General features: G+C 34.5%; 1 long non-coding RNA gene across 1 annotated transcript; it reads right to left on the bottom strand.

The window, feature by feature from the left end:
- Positions 1–14,879: 14,879 nt before the first annotated feature.
- On the bottom strand, positions 14,880–21,438 carry LOC148872856 (uncharacterized). The gene is made up of 2 exons (XR_016106879.1): positions 20,744–21,438; positions 14,880–15,404 (listed from the first exon to the last, which is right to left on the bottom strand). It is a non-coding gene; the product is annotated as an uncharacterized LOC148872856 (long non-coding RNA).
- Positions 21,439–21,956: the final 518 nt, after the last annotated feature.

The following is a 21,956-nucleotide window of genomic DNA, read 5'->3' as shown; positions in this document are numbered from 1 at the left end:
ACATGAATTCACGATCCTCAGGTGAACCAGTCCCAATGTTGGGATCATAATCATCTTCTTCACTAGTTGATTCTTCATCCCCGTCCCTCCAATACTACCGCCTTCATATTCTATGAACAATTCATCCCTGATGCTCTCCCTCCTTAAATAGTTGTAGAGGGCAAAACATGCAATAACCACATCTTGTTGAAATGGAAAGGGGAACGACGCCTTTAACTTCATAATTTGAAATTGTACTTTGAAGACACCAAACGCCCGTTCGATTACATTCCATAATTTCACATGAGCTTGATTAAACCTCTTCTTCCTAGTTCTTGGTCATCTATAACAAAAATCCGATATCCAATATCTTTGTCCGCAGTATGAGCCATAAAATAACAAGTGTGTGGATATGTTTGATCACATAAGTAGTACTTATCTACAACAAGTGTGACAATATTGTCAAGCGTGGCATGTGAGGACTTATAAGTGTTATAGCCTCAAAAGACTTAAATTTAATACTTACCGAGAGGCGGGAATGAAAAGTGGTGATTATGCTCAATTACAATGATTCTTAAAATCCTTGCATCATGCACAACCCCTTCCATCTAGCTACGACATATGTAAATATCAAATTAAAATTACAAATAGTTAGAACATTTTGGTAACATTGCTTCCCACCTCTAACTCTGTAATGCATTAACTCATCTAGTGTGACAATTATAGGTACGAGTGTATCATCCAATGCATCGACGACACCCTTATATAAAATTACAATATTATTAATAAATGAATTGAATCATAATTAAAATACATAATCATTGTTAAAAAATGCATCTAAAATATCTATAGAACCATTACTTGGCTTAGATGATCCCAAGTTGGTACAATCATTTCACTTGCAAAACTATCGTGGCATCCAATACCTCATGAAATATGCAATGCACAATATCCTTGGAATGCTAAAACGACATTTTATTATGGAAAACCGTTAACTTTAACAAATGCATTAAAGAAATATAATCATCCTCTCTTCAACAGTAATGTTATAAATATCTTGTACCCAACCCATTACTCGAAAATGGCAAAATAACCGCCTAAATGCACCTACTAATGTCCGATAAGTGAAGATTCATTGTGTCAGCGATAATGTTTAATTTGTAAAAATTTGACTTCAATAGCCATAACTAGAATAGAATTTTAACCAATGCTTCTTATCCTTTACTGTCAACATCTGTAATTCAAATATATAAAAATTTTGATAACGTATTGCATGATACTAAACCACAACTCAATCTAAAATGATATTAACTATTAATGAAACGTAATTTGTTTCCACCATTGTTTCAAATCCCGAAAGAATACAAGGACACAATGACACTATTACAATTATATAAGCTAATCATCAAAGTAGTTGTGTATAGCAGCCTTCAACCACTCAATTTTAGTAGAGTAAGCTGATCTACCACAGAAGCCCATCCACACTTGTTGATAATGCAAATCATCAGTGAATATAATGTGTGCCTTGACGTACAATGGATGTCTTTTTGTGAATCTCATATCCCTTACTATTTGCATGCAATCTTTTACGCTTGATTCCTCTATGACTTGAAATAATTTTTCAACACAATCAATGAGTATTTTGCCATCATGATTAAGTAGCATAGATTTTACAATCCAACATACGAGAAGCAATAATAGATTTTACAAACCAACATATGATTAAGTAGCATATAATATATACATATACCAAATTTTATAATTTATGATTAAGTAGCATATAAGGAAAGCATAGATTTTACAATCCAACATATGATTAAGTAGCATATAATATATATAAATATATGTATTTTACAATTCATCATGATTAAGCATTTCTAACATGCTAATAATGGACTTGGAAAAATATATCCGCATGCTACCATTGCTTCTCGTATGTTGGATTGTAAAATCTATGCTACTTAATCATGACGGCAATACACTCATCGATCAAGTAGCATATTATAGTATTTTTAACAATAATTTTCTATATATTTCTATACATTATAATATTTTTAACAATAATTTTCTATTAATTTCTTCATTTTTTAATATTTTTATTTGTCGTTATTTTTTACAACTTATTCTACATATATATCTACAATATTATATATATTTATATACACATACAATTTTTTAATATAATCTACATATATACATTGTTTTAATTATTTTTTATTATTTTCTTTTTTTTACTTCTCTCTCTCTCTCTCTCTCTCTCTCTCTCTCTCTCTCTCTCTCTTTTTTTTTATATATATATATATATATATATATATATATATATTAATTTTTATAATTTTATAGTATTTTTTAACAATAATTTTCCATTAATTTTTATCATTTTCTAATAATTTTTTATTGTTTGTTGTTATCTACATATATATCTACAATATTATATATATTTATATACATATACAATATATATATGCATTCCATTTTTATTTTATTTGAATTTTTATTATGAGCTTTTTACTTCTCTTTATATTGGTATTATATATTTACACATACCATATATATATATATAACTTGTTCTTTGAACCGAAATAGGTTGGTTCAAATAATATATTTAAATAGTAATTAATCACTTATAATAATTAATGGTAATATTAGTTACTATTTAATAATATTTATTATTATTTAATAATTACTAATAATGAGAATAATTACTTAATTAATTACCAATTAATAACCTACTTTTGTCCCTTTAACCATATCTTGGTTGACCTAAACTAGGTTTAAAAGCCGGTTCAACCAACAACTTCCCCTCTAAACCGCATGCATATAACTACATCCTATACACCACATGCATATAATAAAACCCAGTCTGACCTGAATGAGCCAGACAACCATACTTCAAAAATACACACAAAAGGGTCGAGATGTTATCTTCAACCTCTCAACAGTGAAAACAGAGATGCAACAATGACAAGCTTTGGGAGCAATTCAATGAACACCGTCCATCGACAACTCTTACATGATGCTAGTACAAGGATTCGACAACATTCATTGTGGTGACCAAAAATTACTACTCTAGCATTCATCCAATTGGCCACCTAAGACAAACAGTGTCAAAAGAGGAAAAATAATGTACCTCTTCAAAATCACTTTGACAAATAATCTGATGGCGATTTGAGGACAAGATATCCTCCGACGATAGCATATTATTAATCAGTAATAATTTGAATTTAATTTTATATTATTGATGGCGATTTGATTGTTCACCTAAATGATGATTTTTTTATAATAAAAATTTAAATTCTAAGATAGTTAACCTAATCTCATATTATTAATCAGTAATAATCTTTTACTAATAATTATCATAAATATATTTTTAGTGCCACATCAGTTCATTCTTTCTCCTTCTCCCTTTGCACTTGAATCCCATTTCGTCCTTATTTCAAGAGAGAGTTGTGGGCATTAATATCTCTTAAAAGATATCTAGATTAACAATGGTTTCATATTCGAAAATGCTACTAGGTTTCTTTTTTCTTTTTTTTATTATTAAATTTAGTCTTTTCAATTTCATCTATTTCCATCTTTACCCAATAGGCCGCTTGAGACCATGAGAAGCAACACATTAATTTGGTTTGCGAGAATAAGGTCCAGAATCAGAATCCGAATGGTCTATTTTCATTTTAATTGTTTGATTGGTTGGATAGAATCAAATCCCATTTCCATTACTTATGGAATGGTATTCCTCTATTTGAGAGAATGGTCATTCCTTCCTTCTTTTATGAAAATCCATTTCAGTCAATTCTAATTCCAAATCGGATTCTAGTTTGCCTCTTAGTAGTAGGATCTTTACATGTTGGAGATCCCTTTTATATGTTGTTAGTTTCCTCTTTGATATTTAATGATCACTTTGGTTTTTAAGATCTTGGTGCCATGCACCTTGAATTTTGCAAAAGAGGGAGGTTAGACAATTGCTATTTTGGATTAGGGCTTACGGGTCTTGTGTGATTTTTTCATTCTATACTCCTGCAATTAAGGGTACAAATGGATTAGATCATGATCTGATTCAATCCGAAGTCCAATCCGATTTTCTTTAAATTGAATCAAATTTGGATCACCCTTTTATCTGATCTGAGAGGATCCGATCCGATATATATGTTATTTAGGATCAAATCTGAATACCCGACATCCTTATCAAATTCAATATTGTAGCAAATCATTTAAACATGGACAGGAGAATATTTTAAAAGTGCAATGGGCAAAGCAATGACCTCAAATTTGTTTTCATTTGCATTTCAATTTCAAGTTTTGAGGAATTCATGTTCATAATTAGGTAGGGAAGAAGAAGATCGGGTCATATTGACTTATTGATAGGGATAGGGAATTACTTCGAAACGAGGGACAAGGATGGGGGAGTATGGTCCCCACCTTGATCCCGCTCAACTTAAACCTTACATTTTGTATTATTTTGTATGTATTTGAACAGTACATATTTGCATTTATACTCTTTCCAAACTTGGCCTAAATTCCACCATGCCAATATATTAAATTAATCAAAAAATTAGATTTGTAATAGTAGTAAAAAAATTAATAACTAATACTGTATAATACCAACACATAAGGTTGTCACAATAAAATAATACTAAGATAAATTAGGAAATTAAAATAAGTATTAATAAATAAAATAAGTATCAATCATATGTAATTTATACACATAAGTTAATAAAAATTAATTTTAGTAACTTAAAATCAATTTAAAAATAATAAAAATTAATGCAAAATTATCTAACAATAACTAATATATACATATAAATATATGCACACACATACATACATATAAATGATATAATATTAATGAAATGAATAATTAACAAATATTGTTAAGTTTTTAAAAACCATTTACATTTCTTTTAAAAATGGCAAAATTTTATTTATTATATAAATAATTTTATTGTTGGACTTTAACCAACAATCCCCAAATGGAAATTTCTTAAGGCTTCTTATACTTTAATTTCAGTTAGCAAAGCCCATGCATTTGAAACATAAGTAATAAAAATAAAATTATTATAAAATTAAAATCCATTTAAATTTAATTTCAACACAATAAAAATAATAGAATTTAATCATATTTATCTATAAAATAACAAAACTAATAAATATTAAATTTATTGGATAGTGCAAAAACACAAAGGAATGCTTGGGTGGGTTCAGGTTAACTAGCTTGGCCCAATTAGGAATGCTATAAGATTCCTTCTACCTTAATTTCTATTAACAAAGCTTGTGCATTGCATGGATCCCAACTAGTAAAACACTAATAAAAATAGACTAACATAAGAACATTAAAATACTATAAATGCACAAAATGAATAATTTAGTATAATAACATCTATTACAATACTATTATCTATAATAACTTGGGGTAGGTAACACTTCAAGGGCATCATGTTGCCTTGACAACCATTGAGATAAAAGGCCTATTAATTATTAATTTATTATACATATGTACAACAATATACAGGGAAATTGATTATTAATTTATTATACATATGTAAAACAATATAGAGGGAAAATTATTGTTTTAGAAATACTATACTTACATCTAAACATGGGTCGGGATCCAACAATGATTTTGCCAAAATTTGAATAGGCCTGGCCCAAAGCCCAAGATTGAAGAAGTGTAAAATGGTCATGAGTTGAAAACCCATGAACAGGTCACTCACATCATACAAAAAAAATATCCTCAAATATAAAATTAATAAGGAAAAATTACATATTAGTACCATGTACTTTTGGGCCTAGTTTCACTTTAGTCTTCAAACTTGAAAACATGCCAGTCCAATACCTAAACTTCCAAAATGTGCCAACTTAACTGTTAACCAGTTGTCAATTATGTGTATCACATGACATCACGTGCGACTTAAAACTTTTTAAAATGTCAAAATTACCCTTTTAAAACAAAACATTGTTCATCATCTTCTTCCTCAAGAAGATGAAACAAAGGTGCAAAACAAAAAACTCATTGAATTAACTAAGAGGATGTTTGGTTCCTTTGGCATTTATTGAAAAAATGCCACCATATCAGCACAACATGGGCGTTTGTGTTTATTGCATATGAAATCGTTTTTTGGTTTCACCATTTATCAAATAAACACTAAGAAATTAAAATGTTTGGTTTCTTATGCATGGGGGATTTGGGGAAAAATCAATTTTTCGTTTCCCCTTATGTCCCACCGTTTCTTGAAATGAAATACTGATGTGACATGCTTTTATGGGTGTTAATTTAAGGTGAAAATCAATAAACGTTTAAAGTGATGCCCAACCAAACAGAAAAAAAAAAAAAAAAAAACAAGAAATGTTTAAAGTAATAAATGGCCTCTTTGTAAACTCCAACAGGACCAAACATATGCTAAAACTAAAAAACAAGCATCACTGGTCAATACATCACTCGAGTGAAGAAGAAACCAATGCTTTGAAAACCAAGCAGGAGATCAAGCTGTTTTTCATTTGGGTAATGGATCACCAGTTCAACCGAACAGGTTAGACAGTTTAGCCCATGATGTCATAATTAGAAATATTAAAAAATGTCTAAAATCACTTAAATTTTATAAGAAAAAAGCCTAACATTTACAATATATATAATAGCCAAAAATACATAAAATTCAAAAAATCCAAATCATCTAACATTAACTATTTGACATATCAATAATCTTTTTAAATTGTGCAACCATCGATCATCACCTATAAAAATGGAGAGAAGAATAACAATTGAAGATGAAAATTAAGTTTTCAAACAACCTAACATATCAAATCCAAATTCGGGTTTCCAACTTCTAATATATTAAAAAAGAAATATATTAAAATGAATGAAAAAAAATGATTTGCCAACTTCTAAGCTTCTAGCAAGTTAGAAACTATAAATCTTACACAAACAAAAAAAAAATCCTAAATCGGAAGTGAAAAATACACAAAACTAGAAAAAAAATGAAAAACACAATATAAAATAAAAGACTTACCAAGAATCCACCACTCTCTGAAGTTTGAAATCACATCTCTCAAGCAGTTCATGGACAACGGGTTCAAAATTAAAGATCTTTGCCTCCCAAAATATTTTTTGGGACTTAAAGTCCACCATTCAGTTGATGACATATTTCTCAGTCAACATAAATACATCACTGATATTCTTCTTGACATCGGGATGCAAGACTGTAATCCAACACCAGCACCCATGGAGGCCCAACGCCATTTTGATGACACTTCTAGCCCCATCTTGGCTTATCCATCGTCTTATCACAAACTCGTGGGTCGTTTAGTTTACCTCACAGTAACTAGGCCCAATCTCTCCTTTGTTTTAAATTGTCTCAATCAACATATGCATGAACCTCGTCAAGAGCACCTTGATGTTGCCTTACACATTGTTCGGTATCTCAAAGGTACTCCATTGTGCATATCTCTTCCGAGCAATAGCAACTTTGTTTTCAATGGATACTCTGACTCTAACTGGGCTAGCTGCCCTGTCACCCGATGATCAACCACTGGCTAAATCACCTTACTCAGCTTGGCTCCTCTATCTTGGAAAACCAAGAAGCAATCGACTGTCTCTCGCTCCTCAACAGAAGTGGAATACCGAGCAATGGCCTCTATCACAGCCGAATTAATTTGGCTTCGACGTCTCTTAACTAATCTCACCATTCAATTTTCGTCACCTATGCAACTGCATTGTGACAGTAAGGCAGCAGCACTTCACATAGCAGTCAATCTGGTTTTTCATGAAAGAACGAAATACATTGAAATTGACTATCATTTCGTTGGTGAACAAGTGAAAAATGGCTCCTTATAGATTCATCACTTATCTTGGACGTCTTAATGCCTTTTGATGCTCCAACTTGAAGGGGGTGTTAGGATTATAATCTTAGGCCCACGTGCAATTTAGCCACATGGCCCACTTGTAGTTTAATCGGTTTATGTATTGTTACACCATTACCGACCTTCTCTCTTGTAAATATAAATACCAGCATATCAGAATAAGAAATTACCCAATTTTTCCAATTCTCAATACTGGCTTACACCTTTTGTATCTAGTTCAACTGGATTTCATTTACTTACAGTAGAAAACCCGTTAATTAAAACCAAAATTCAAAATGCTACGTGATAGCTTTTTATTGGTGAGTTCGTGAGTCCAATGCACCCAGGTGCACAGAATGCGGATTCTTGGCGAGATGGCCATCGCTGGTGGCTTACAACTGATTCAAAATCCGTGTGCTGTGGAAGAGATTGAAGAAACGACTTGACTCAAAGTCAAGAATCCTTATCTGCTGGACCCTCCCCAATCATATTTCCTCACCCATTTTAAAAAGAAAAATAATTAAATAAATCGGATACAGTTCATTGTCTCCCATCAATCAACCAGAGTTTGCCACCACTCCAATCACTGCCACTCTCTCTCTCCTTTCCCATTATTTTCTCTTTATCTTCCATCTCCCATTTGTCTTTTTGATCTTCTTCCATTTATTACTCAGAAACCAACATCAGTGAAATCAGATACACAAAAGAGCAAAGTAAGAGGTCAAATCTGATAAGAATATCGAATCGGATCACGAGTTTATAGCTGTTTTAACTGATCAGTGATGAACCCATCTCAAATTCCAAAGGTCTTCGTAATCAAGATCCGATACACATAAACCCACTGAGTTATAGGTGTCTTTCGCCTCACACTCTCTTGGGCAGTTGAAATTCAATTGTGGGAAAAGCAGAAAATCAAATTTGAAGAGATGGGTATTCAAAGTCTTCGTCCTCATCGTCAACCTCATTGTTCTCGCAAGTGGGCAACTTCAGACTGTATGAGCGTTAGAACCAGAGTTTTGAGCTGGGATGAAGAGGACGAACGGTCAGGTGGGAGGGCTACAAAAGGCAAAAGAGGGAAGGAGTGAGGAGAGGTATCTAATCTGTTGCTTTCTACTAATCATGTAGTTGTTTATTTATTCTTTTTTGTATAATCTTCTTCCCACACATTTTATTAAATGTTGTTCTTTGTTGAAGATGGTATTAAAGAATAGATCAATTGAGCTTCTGTGTGAGTGTTTGCAGGGGCAGGTTTTATCTCTCCACCTCCTCCACCTTCTCTCTCCTTCTAGAATCGAAGGCTCCACTAGCGAGGCAAAGAGTATTGCGATGACTTTTCGGGTTTGGGTTTCCAGACCTTGGAGGGCACGTGTGTGAAATCCAAGGTGAAGAGGAAGAAGATAGATCAAACGGCAGCTAGCGATTGGGTAGAGTTGCAACTTAGGTATGGGCTGATTAATCAACCCGAGCCCAACCCGGGTGCATCAAATTGAATAATTCAGGCTTGACCCTGAATTTGGATAGTTAAGGCTTGACTTTTGAATTCGAGCTTTAAACTCAATTCTTAGTGTTGGTCCTAAATTGAGCTAAAACTCAGCTCAGTCTATCCAATTTGCACCCCTATGAATGGGTATATTAGTCATTTTCCCCTTTCATTAGCAGATTTTAATAGAAGGGGTATACGAGCATGGGTCGGTTCGGTTTAGTTCTAAGGAAAAACTGGGAACCCTACCTTATAGGGGTCAATTCTAGGCTTTTAGAACTGGAACCTAACTTGTCAATATCAGTTTCAGGAATGATTTTGACCTTAGTGGTTCTAGGGTCATTTTTAGGATCTACTTGTGAAACTCATTATTTCTTTACACCCTTGGCCAAAAAAGGGGGAAAAGTTCTTTAAAAACTTGATTTTCAATAAAGATTATCAATTTATCATAATATATTAATATATGGTTCAAAACTCATCATTATAATTTAAATATTGCAAATATTACCTTTTACATTACTTATTATATATATTCAAATATTAAAACAAAAAAAAAAAGATTAAATCACATAAGTGACTCAATGGTTAAGTGAGACTATGGTCTTTATAACCTAACCATGAGTGTTTGGATTCAAATTTTTACATTCTCAAAAGTATTTTGAGATTTATTTCAAGACAAACAATTCAATTACAAAGTCGGTTCCACCAGGGCCAATCAAGGCTGGGTTTCCAAGTTGGTTCGAGTAGGATAAAACTCTAGACCTTGGAATTAAATTGAGTTGAGGTCTAATTCCAAATTCTTGGTAATAAATTGAATAAGGTCATTTCCATTTGGTTCCAAGTAGAACCTATCAATTTCCTTACCTTATAGGTATATCTAGTTATCTACCAGATGTCAAAAACTTGAGGGGAGATTCATGCTATTAACAAATGCCAAAAAGTAGGGTATGGTTCAACAACTTTTGAAACTTGAAGGGAGGTTTCAGCAATTCACCCGTTGTTTAAAATTAAAGATGAAAATCAACCACAATTCTAGGGCAAGGAATAGGGCTTCAAGTTGGGTCCGGTTGAGATCACTCCCAATCCAACCCAAATTATTGTTGAAAACTCAATTAATCATAACTCAAACCCTAATCGAACCTTATTTGTTTTTGTGAAAATTATGATTTACCCCATCTTATAAATTTTTATTTATTTTTATTTTATTTTATAAAACCCCACCTATGACACACATATCCTCCCCTTGTATTGTGTCAAATACCCCCACCTGTGACCATTACAAACAGTTTCAAATTTGTGAAGCGGAGAATCAATAATTTGCACTTTATTCTTTCAAGTTGGGTTCAAATTGTATTAAATTAGTTGTCATGATCCAACCTCTAATTCGACCCCAATTGAACCTCCAACTCATGAATCTCTTCAACACTAAACCAACCCATTCAACAACTAGAAAAATGCCTTCCATGAACTATTACTAATTTTACTAGAATTGAAAACCTATAGCTTCTGAACCATACAAAAAAAAGTGCATGTAAATGTTACTCCGTCCCTACAAAGCTACTGACTCGCTGACTGCCTCTAGTCCCCCATAACCATAAACATAATGGGAAAAACAGAAAACCAAATAAGACCGGAAATAGACTGATAAATGAGGGTGACGATCTTCATCGGCTTGAATTTCAGTGACAGTCACCCACCAAAACCAAAGCTTCCGTATTCTGATTCCTTGTAAGTTGGAAATAGCTCCGTGCCTGAGTTTCCCGCTAATCCGCTTGTCGTAGTAGAGGAGGTCGCCGGCGTCAACGTAGCATGTGGTTTTAAGCTCCACCCGGAAGTCTCCGTTTCTGGACAGCGAGTAGGACTTCACCAAATCCGGCAGAAGTCCCTTTGGGAGGCCGTGTTGGGAGATAAGGTCGCGGATAGTGGTGATGGGCTCGATGGGGTAAATTATCGGTAAGCTGATGACGTTGTCGTTGGCTATGGCAAGAGATTGAGAGGTCGCTGTTGAAGCCATCAGGACACAGAGGAAACACAGGATTCTTGGCGAAAGGGCCATCGTTCGGAGGCTCCCAAGTTCCCACTGTCTGAAAATCCGCGGCCACTGCGGACAAAAGCATGAAATGAGGAATGGAATAACCAACGACTTGACTCAAAGTCAACAACTTTCCTCTCTCTCGTGTCAAGAAAAGGGTAGGGTGGCATGTCTGACTCGCCCTGTCTGACGGGTTGCTGACTATTTCAGTTCTGAATCTTTTGTTGCGTATGCGTAGGAGCTAATCGGTTTCAGAAGCTTGAAAGTTGGTCGGAACATTCTGTGGTAAGCAAAAGTAGGTTCTGATTAAGAAAATGTTGTAACACCAATTAATGAGGGTAAATGCGACCTCTAAACTATCGAACACGTGGCATATTTAGGTGTATTTGCAACATTGTCTGTCATAATCTTAGATGACAAGAGTCACCTCGTGGACAGTAAAACCACCAGGCAATTCCGACCTCCAGGCCCACATTCCAGCACTTCTCCATCAAGCGACCATCCCACGGCATACAACAAGATCATTGACACATAAGATACCTTGCCAACTAGCCAGTCTCAGGCCCATTTCATGCATTAGAAACATGGAGGATAGATCGCCATAGCATGTCAAAGCTAAGCACCAGGTGGCCGACACATGCAATAGGTGGCTTAACAAGTAGCCTTGATTAGGTTCCAGGTGGCTAGGTCAGGTTTCAGGTGTCTCGATCGATGGACTGAATCGGGCCATGTATGCAAAGTTTAAAGTATCAGAAATGCAAGGTGTATCGGAAAGACAATTTTAAAAGACATATCGGGATACGTTTTGTATATGCATGGATACAGACAAAAAATCAAGATATGCATAAATATGTTAAAAAATTCAAATAAATCATAAAATATATATTATTAACAATGCTTACAAGTTTTATATGATTGTAAATAAATCATTTAAATGTAAAAAACCATAATTTAACATTTATATAAAATGTGACATATCGATACATAATAGTAGCCACTGAAAAATGTTGAAATAACTAAAATGTGAAAAAAAAAACAAGATAAAATAAATAAAATATGAATGTATATACATCAATTTTCAAATAGTCAATATAATTATCTAAATATTTATTAATATATAAATTTTAATAATTAATTTCAGCATTTATTAATAAGCACCACTAAGAAAATAAAAATAATTGACTTAAAACTAAAAATGCATGTAATTACAGCAAACAAAGCGGATTGATTTAGTGGCGAAATTATGTGCACTAAAATTTGGTGACGAGTGAGTTTTTCTATTGTTAATATGTGTAGTTTTTATACTAACAAAAAAAATTAATGAGAGAGAGAGAAAGAGAGAGTTATTAATTAATAGAATTAATGAGAGATATGCAATTAGGTGCTAAAATTCATATTTAAATTTAAATTTGCCTCAAATATAGGAATAATTAACTAATTAATGAAAAAATTAGACTTAAATAGATAAGTAATAAAAGACATTAATGAGAGAAATTCGGTATTAAATATAGATTAATTGAACAAGGGAAACCGAAACGATTAAGTTTGTATCGGTCTATACAAATCCGAAACAGCTCAATATGGGCCCGTACCGGTCGATACATATGAAAAGAAACGAAACACATGAACTTTAGATGTTCGATATATCAATTTGTTATGAAAACAGTACATATCAGCCGATATATTACGCTTGCATATATGTCCGAACCAAGCACTATGTGGCCGAGCTCAAATAATGGGTTCTTGACTGAGCCGTAGGTGTTCTTCCTGAGCTCCACCATCTGACACGTATGTACTCTGGTAGGCATCCCGAATCCTATACAAGGGGCAGGTTATACTTGATTCATTGAATATCTAACTACTCTCTAGATAGCTCAACGTAACTGACTTGACTGTCAGAGTTAGAAGTGGGTGTTTGGGAAGAGGAATCCTTTCCTTAATTTGCCCATTTACGCTCTCTTATCTTCTTGTTATATCAGCGGCTAATTGAAAATGTTTTTTGATAAGCCTATTTTCTGAAGAAACGGTCACTCTCAGCTTTGGAGCGTTTCTTGAAATTTCAAAGGATATGTAGCTTTCTAAACTGGGAGAGCACCTGATACACAAAAAACAAAACAAAAATACTCAACATCTGATGTGTTCATCACTAGCTAACATGTTTTCCAAAAAATTGGGTATTTCCATGAGGGTCCCAAATAATTGGTATGAGAAAATAATTTCGAGGTACATTCATCTTACGAATTCCGATTAGCTGAACACAGTGCTGGACGTTCAGCGGGCTGTGGAATCAATGATAAGATTATAAATTCCTTTCATCCGTCTTAAGATTTTTATTGGGCAGACTGGATCTATTAATCCATGTCAGAATTGCTTGTCCCAATGGGTTTAAATGAGAAACGATTGGTTACGGCGTTTGTCTAACCAATACATTCTCATTTAAACGTTGGGACAAGCAACTCTAACATGGATTAATAGTTCCAGCTGGCCCAATAAAAATCTTGGGATGGATGCTTTCATCCGTCGTTGAATGAGCAAAAGTGAATTCCCTTTGACTAGTTAGGTAAATGCATTTAATTGGGTAAATATTTATGAGGAAAACAGGAAACATTTACATGAATAGGTGACTTTCTTATTATTCTTTCATTTTTAAGTAAGGTTAGACAATGACCATTTTATCCATAAAAAGTATCATTATTGAAGGGACAATATTGTCCCCTTATGTGCTAATAAACAAGAAAGCTATTAATGCAAATGGGTAGAGGGTAATACTTAATTGCCGGCAGGAATCATTCTTTTCTCATGGGACCCACCAATACTCCAATATGAATGCATGTGACTTGATCAACTCTTGCGTTGACCAATTTATTGACCCTTGTTTAACGGAAAAAATGAACAAGGGCCAATTAGCATCTAAAAAGGAAAATATAAAAAGGTAACTTATAGATAGGTATCCTGTACTTTGGGGGGGTAGTGACAGATGAGTAACATAAACTTTCAATTTCCATACTTGAGTACCTTTAAATCTCAAAAGTAGACACTTGGGTCCATCCATTAATATTTTGTCCATTAAACATTACATAATCTAAGACATGCCCTTCTTGTGTATTTTTTTAGATCATTCTACATAGTAGAATCATCACCAGAAAATGTTGACATCGAAAACTTTGAATATATTATTTGCTGTCCATGTTAGAATGTCATCATGGGTAGACATTTTTTTAGATCATTCTACATAGTAGAATCATCACCAGAAAATGTTGACATCGAAAATTTTGAATATGTTTTTTGCTGTCCCATGTTAGAATGTCATCATGGATAGACATTTGGTTACTTGAGAATGATCTCAGAAATACACAAGAAGGGATTTTTTGGCATTAAGTAATATTTGACTGATGGAATATTAACAGATGGACCCAAGTGTCAATTTTTAAAAGTTCGGGGTATTCAAGTGTTGCAATTGAAAGTTCAAGTAGTTATTTGTCACTACCCCCAAAGTATAAGGTAATTATCTGTAATTTACCCAATATAAAATAATAAAACAGTTATGAGCTCTGCTGGATAGAAACATGTTTTTCTACTTTTTCATATCTTTGACACGTGTAATACATATTATCATGTAAGGCCCATTTAAAAACCTTGTCAGTTTTCTTTTTCTCCTCTCTTTAAACAAATTACAGAAAGGGGTTGGAAACTAAAACTTGGCCTGGAGGTGAGGCTCATATAAGTGACTGAAACACCACTAGAGGAAACTCTGGTACTTGGTAAAATAAGATGTACCCTTTAAGGGCATTTATCTTAACCTTTTTTGAACTTTTGATTGCATTTTAAGCAGTCCCCTTAACAGTCATGGTGGGAGTGATTTCAGCACATAGACTTGAATACTGATCACTGAAACCATGTCAACTGAAGGTCTATATACACATTATACTTTTAAACTGGTTTCTGGTTGGCAATCCTCTGAAGCTAGCATGATAATGCTAGTGATTGGATAATTTATACATACTGCTCTTGATGGGAATACGATTTAGTTCCTCTCTACTCCGTGAGTAGCATTGTAACTTCGTTAAAAGGAGTTGGCACCTGCAAAAATAACAATTTCTTGTTAACCAAGTAAAATGGCACAATAGACAAAAAAAGGTCTATTGTTAACAATTTCGGGAGTATATCAGAAAATGGCAGGACTTAGATATTACTGACTTGCATAACAAATTTACAAGGACAAAAAAAGGTCTGAATCAGACCTGAAGCCTAGTAAAATTTGGTGGGGGCTCATGGAAAGAAATAAATGGGAAAATAACAAATTTTTCTAGGTTTCAACCATCTAAACATAAATGAAATGAAATGATCTGTAATCTGTAAACAAAGAACATTTCTTAGGTTCAAGCATCTCAACATAATTGAAATAGACAAGAAAAATAGACAAATCTTTGCAAACACCAATTCGTACCACAGCAATCACTTCTGCTTCTAATCCATGATAATAGGGAATAAATTATTGTAGTTTCACCAAAATTACTGTACTATGCCATCATTTAAGGTGTTGAATGCAGAACACACTTCTCTTGACCATTAATACAATCTTAGTCATATAGATATCTATCCTAAGGTTCTCAATGAGTCTATAAACCTTTCCTTTACTAATTTTAACATTGGAACACATGGATCAGTCATGCATTTGATAGCAACTAACAATAACTATCAGTCATGCATGATTGCAACCGTTTCACATATAAAACATACTGTGGATTAATGTAATTTTCTGCAGAAGGGACTAAACTGATCTATAATTAAAAAACTTAAAACACTTGTCATGTCTATTCAATCTACATATTCACCCTTATATAATACAAAGAAGGAATGTCATGCACCCAAATCATCAGTATCCGCAACAGTTTCTATAATTCCTACATGCACAACCATCATACTATCCACATTATATCAATTACAGCATTAGCTAACAAACAGTATGCTTCGGCATTTGGAAATTGGAATGATTAAAGACATGGGTAGTTAGGATTTACCAACAAGGAAAATACCCCCCTTAACTCCAAGTTGAAATATATGTAACCTACAGAAGTGTTGCATATTGTGAAAATCTGATGAATAAATAAAACTACAATTTCTATCGTTCAAGCTCAACATTAGGATTAACTACTTGGGTTCAGCACATGAATCCTCTCCACCCATTGCACTCTATCAAGAGTCATGTTTTCTGTCAAATTGCAAGTCCAAATTTCAATGGTTCAAAGGTTCAATCAACACAACCAAGTAGGCTATGTATGATTAACATTCTTATACAATGGTTGGATATGTAATCTCTTCCCACCCCCAAATAGACACACATACACATACAGAGTTTCTTGGCTAAAGCCATTTTTGTCAGAAAAAAGGAAACTGGTGAACACCTAGAAACATGTTCATTGTGCATAGAAACATTTATAAATGTAAAAAAAAAAAAAAAGTTGCACCATATTTTTCTTATTATATAATGATGGATAGAGGCTTCAATAAGATTGTCTTGAAAACCAGAGCCTAGCAGGATTGATGTATTTCTTTTTAGGGATTTCAGAGTATCTTATTATAATAACTTCAGAAAGATGACCAGCCTTCTCATATCAAGATTTGCATGAGCTCTCAAAACCCCAAAACTTCCACAGAACAAATACTGGCCTACAGACAAACAAAGGACACAGAATTTGGATTTGAAGGCATCATGATTATCTTACACAATTACAGAGATCCATCACCTAGGGTTTGCAATGAATGCTTCATTCTAGTTTCTCCAAGAGCAACACAGCTTATGGTTTTCCAAAGTCTAGCATAAGAACAATAGCTATAGTTACTTAGGACCATCTGCTCCTATACCAATTGATGTAAGATTGGAATGATCCAAAGATGAAAACAAAAAGTTGCTGATGGAATAAGAAGAGTTTAGAGATGATGTTAGGATTAAATGAAATGATTATTAGGAGTTAGAAAGGTTCTAGATCAGCTTGCTGAGATCTACAAGTTCTATCTTCAATTTGAGATGAAAAAAATAGAAAATCTAAAAACCAAGCAGAGATGGAATTTCTAATGAAACTTTTAGAAATGTTTAGAATGATGGGCAGTATAAGCAATCTAATTTGAAAGCATCCTGAGCACTTCCCTTTGTGGAAAAAAATGTCAAAATTTCACAAACTAGACTTTTAGATGGAGTGCCAGGATGAAATATGGTAGGAGAAAGGATGATGAAAATCTATAGAGGGCGTACAGATATGATAGCAATTAGAGATGGTTTTGCACAAAATGATGAAAATAGCTGAACAAGAAATTTTCAGGTTTTAATCTAAAGACAAACATGCGTGGATCAAATTTCATCCTTTAGGGGTGTTGAGTGAACTCTTTATGAAGAATTTGAGGTCTCTTGATGGCTTTAATGGCTTCTTGCAGATCGGAGAGAAGATACAGAAATAATAAATAAAGAAAATAAAATAAAACATGGAATCACCCAACACGGACCTAGAACTGCTCTAGGACTTGCGGGAGTCCTCTCCAGTATATCGTTTACCACATTTTCACTAAAATACCGACCATTTGACTCCAGAATTGATCTCTGATATTTTAGTGTCAGAAGTAATGGTTAGATGATGATGAAGGGTGACACTCTTTTTATTTACACACTTTAAAAAATAAGATATCAATTCTATCTTTTCTTTTTAGTACAAATCCTTCTTTATATATTAGAGAGAGATGTATCATAGTTAAAAGCATGCTATAAATGGATTGCAGAATAAGATGTTTCAATCCTCTGATATCAAACTTGGTTAAAAGGACACCTTCTTGACTCTTAGCATGTTGCTACAATTCCTAATTTTGTAGCAAGCAGAAGGTAGAACAATTACTGGTTTGTTCTTCCCTCTGTCATACTCTTCCATCTTTTACCTCCTGTCTCCTACCACAAAAGGTAATGTTAAAAAAGGAGCACCTCAAATGAAACATGATAAGAATATCATACAAACATTGCAACTAGAATGTTCAGCTCAATCTGCTAATACTCAAGGGTCGTTGGAAACAAGTGATTAATCAAGACTCTGTTCTACCACTCCTTTGTGTCTATGAAAGCTGCACATAATCAACATGTGTTGGAACAACTTCAAAGTACTCCTATCCACATTAATTTGTTTTTCGCCCACTTGTTTTAAAGCCTCTTCAACCTGCATTTGGGCACTCCCAACTCATTCCATCAATGTTTTTCATTCACATTTGACTAAACAATATGAATATCTTCCTCCTCATTTACCAATAGCTTCAAATCATGATGAGTTTCCCTAGATAGCACATCAATGATCCCATTGTTCTATCCATCTCAGCTAAGGTCACTCAGCGTACATATGTTTCTTGATTACCTAAGAATCAAATCAGGCAAAACCACAATTTGCTTCATCTAATGAAACTTCTGCAATAATCTAATTAGTACATATTGGTTTGCATGGAACTTAAAAATGACAACTTCATTATTCTCGTGGTCAAGCAAGGTGCTTCTTTGAGAGAAGAAAGATTCACCTTTATTCTTGAGAAGATTGATCCATTAAAATAAAAAAAAAAACTTTCTATCTTAATTTGAAAGCCTTAAATTGTTACCCAAAATTTTATCATGCACAACCAAAATTAACAAAGACAAGATTCTTATATCCAAATTAACCATTGCATACTTTAAAAACACATGCAACCAGAGTGTTCTTTGCCTAGCTTCTTGTTATTTTGGATGATTTAACCTTGAATTTGATGTTTTAATAGGTAATTTGACAAGTGGCATATTGCATTTTGTAGCTATGATGTTTATAGTTCAAATAATTTAACCCGTTTATGAGTTAAGCCTACAAGGATAGAACATAATGCACTTCTCATTTTTAAAAATCTGATCCAACTTGAGTTTTTCTTGATGATTGATCCAACTTGAGTTTTTCTTGATGATTGATCCAACTTGAGGTTAGCCATCAAAAAAGATCAAAAGTATTACATGGAATAACATGCATGGTCTGCCGTCTGCCTACTTTTTTATTGGTAGAGAAAAAGATTAATATCTGGCTGTTGTCACCATGGTGAAGAAGACATTATAGAAAGTACTAAGGAATGAGTGTCCATATAATTTGAACCCCAACTGGACAATTTCACAGCCACACTACACTCCTACCAATGAAAGAGCTGTCAAAAAAACTGCATTTTTTCAATGAATCCATTGGTTTTCCAGATGTTCTGAAGCTTTCCTTCTTTTGGAATCCTTTTGTGCACCAGTATCAGTTGAAAGCAGATTTAAATTGTTGTCATCATCCACAACTTCATCCTCATCATGAATTCTTCGAACAAAATGAACCTTGGAAAACAATTGACTTTATAAACGCATCATCCTTTTCTTCCAATTTCTTATCCTTTTCCCGAGTTGTACATTGCAGGGCCTTGAGCATTTCATCCACACTCACAGTTGCATGTCTTGATTTCATTGGTTTCATCTCATCCAGTGCAGCACGTATGTCTTTTTCTCTTTCTGAATCCAGTGTTCTGTTCTCTAAAGATTTCATTGTCCCCCATCTCCCCTGTATCCCTTTTTCTCTTCTCTTCCTTTCTCCCATCCTTCTTCAAAAACAAAATTTACCAACTCCTTATTGTGAACCTCTTTGACGATGAGGCAACGCTGACAAGAGAGATTGAGAGGGAAAGCAGGTGATGATGGTGGTGGTGTTGCAAAGGAGCATGTTTCTGTTACACTTGCAGCTGCAACTGAAGAAGGGGTCGTTTTTGAATTGCCTGGAATATAGTTATTTTTAAACTTATTTCAGTTCAAAAGTTGGTCTGTTAAGCAGTTGGCTAGTCTGCCAGTCCAGTTGTAATGGTTGTAATACCAACTATATTAACCGCACTAATTAGAAGCTCGAGTTAGTTTTTTGGTGGATCAATCCTCTCCCTCTTTTTCTCTCTCTTCCCTTCTTTTCTCCCTTTTCCTCTCTTCCGTTCTCTCTTTCATTTCCTTTCCCCTGCAACTCTTTGCAACCAAGCTGTAAAGGGGAAACCGAATATAGGTCGATGGCGACTGAAGGAAGATAGACAAGTTTTAGAGTTTCTGGGGATTCTCTGCCATGGTGGCTCGGTCTGACGAGTTCTGGGGTGAGAATGTGACCCCATGCGCTTTTATAAGCTCAAAACAGCAGACGCAGAGGCCATGAGAGAAGGAGATGAGTGAGAAACATAAACCCAATCTAACACAATCTCTAGATCAAACTTATCCTAATCCAATTCAAACTCCTTCCATCTTATTTCAACCACCCATATTCCCTAATAGAAACAGAAGACTCAATGTCTCGAATACGAACAAACTAAAATTTAAAGAAAAAAAAAACAAGAAATATAGCCGAAAAGCAGGGGGAAAGGAAATTTTTTACCTTGAGAAGATCTTTCCGGGATCCTTCACATGAAACCCCATTCTGGCAAGGATGCACAGTCCGAAACTGGCCGGCGTCAAGCTTCTTATTGATGAGGCCGACCTGAAAATATATATAGTAAGACGGCGGCAAATCCACCCTGATCTCCTCAACGTCGAGCCACAAGAACAAACGCTTGACTCTAATTCCCTTGAGATTTGTAATCGAACCGTACTTGAGGGTACCGGTGATCTTCCGTTCGTAGTAAACCAAGTAGTCAAACTGAACGGAACAAGGTTTCTCCATCTCGACGACGAACCTTCCATCATTGGCGAAAGAGAAGTTCCTCACCGAGCTGGGTAAGAGTCCACTCGGCAGCCCGAATTGGGGGAGGAGATCGAAGACCGTAGTGCCATTAGAGATTGGGAAGGGTGATGATGCGAATGCCGCAGCGGACAACAGAGTCAGAGAGAAAACAAAGCGCAGAAGGGATTCCGGACAGGGAACCATCGTCGACCGTGTAAGCATAACTGGTGATCGAAGGAAAGGATTGGAGGAGAAACATAGAAGAGTCAAGCCCGGAAGTTTCTCTCTTGACGTCGGTTGCTGAGTCTGGAACCGGAACTGCTTGTAACGACTAACGAATGATCAGATGTTACGAAAACAGAGAAGTTGATGGATTAAGGAATTCGATGCCACACACGCAATCACGCATCGACCATCCAGAGAAGAGTTTGTCGTTTTTAACGACCAACAACTAACTTACCGTGAATGGGGCCCACCATTTTATCTGGTTTATTAGGATCACACTGGAATCCATACCCACCGTTCATTTGGTTTATACAAGTGTCAATGCAAGCGAATACAGACTAGAGAGTGTTTTTTGAATAAAAAAATTACAATCTGTATTAAATACTTAGAGGCATGGTTTTCAAAACAGGACCGAACCGGACTGTCGGATCGGAAAAATCGGGAACCAATTCCGTTTTACCCCATAACCATTACATTGCCAAAAACCATTGATTTGGGCAGTCAAACCGTTTAAACTGTTTAATGGTTTTGGCCGTTTTTTATTTTTTTTACTTTTTGTTAGAACGGACCATCCATTTAATTCGAACGGTCAAATTGTTCAACCCAGGAACCGGACCCCTGACCGGTTTGTTGTCTGATTTGGTTTTAAAAACCTTGCTTAGAGGTGTAAATTGGGTTGTGTTGCCCACGGCCTAGAACGATT

This window comes from Nelumbo lutea, chromosome 2 (genome assembly GCF_056320005.1).
Source record: "Nelumbo lutea isolate HS-2025 chromosome 2, American lotus-T2T, whole genome shotgun sequence".
Taxonomy (NCBI): Eukaryota; Viridiplantae; Streptophyta; class Magnoliopsida; order Proteales; family Nelumbonaceae; genus Nelumbo; species Nelumbo lutea.
This window is presented reverse-complemented; position numbering and strand designations above follow the sequence as displayed.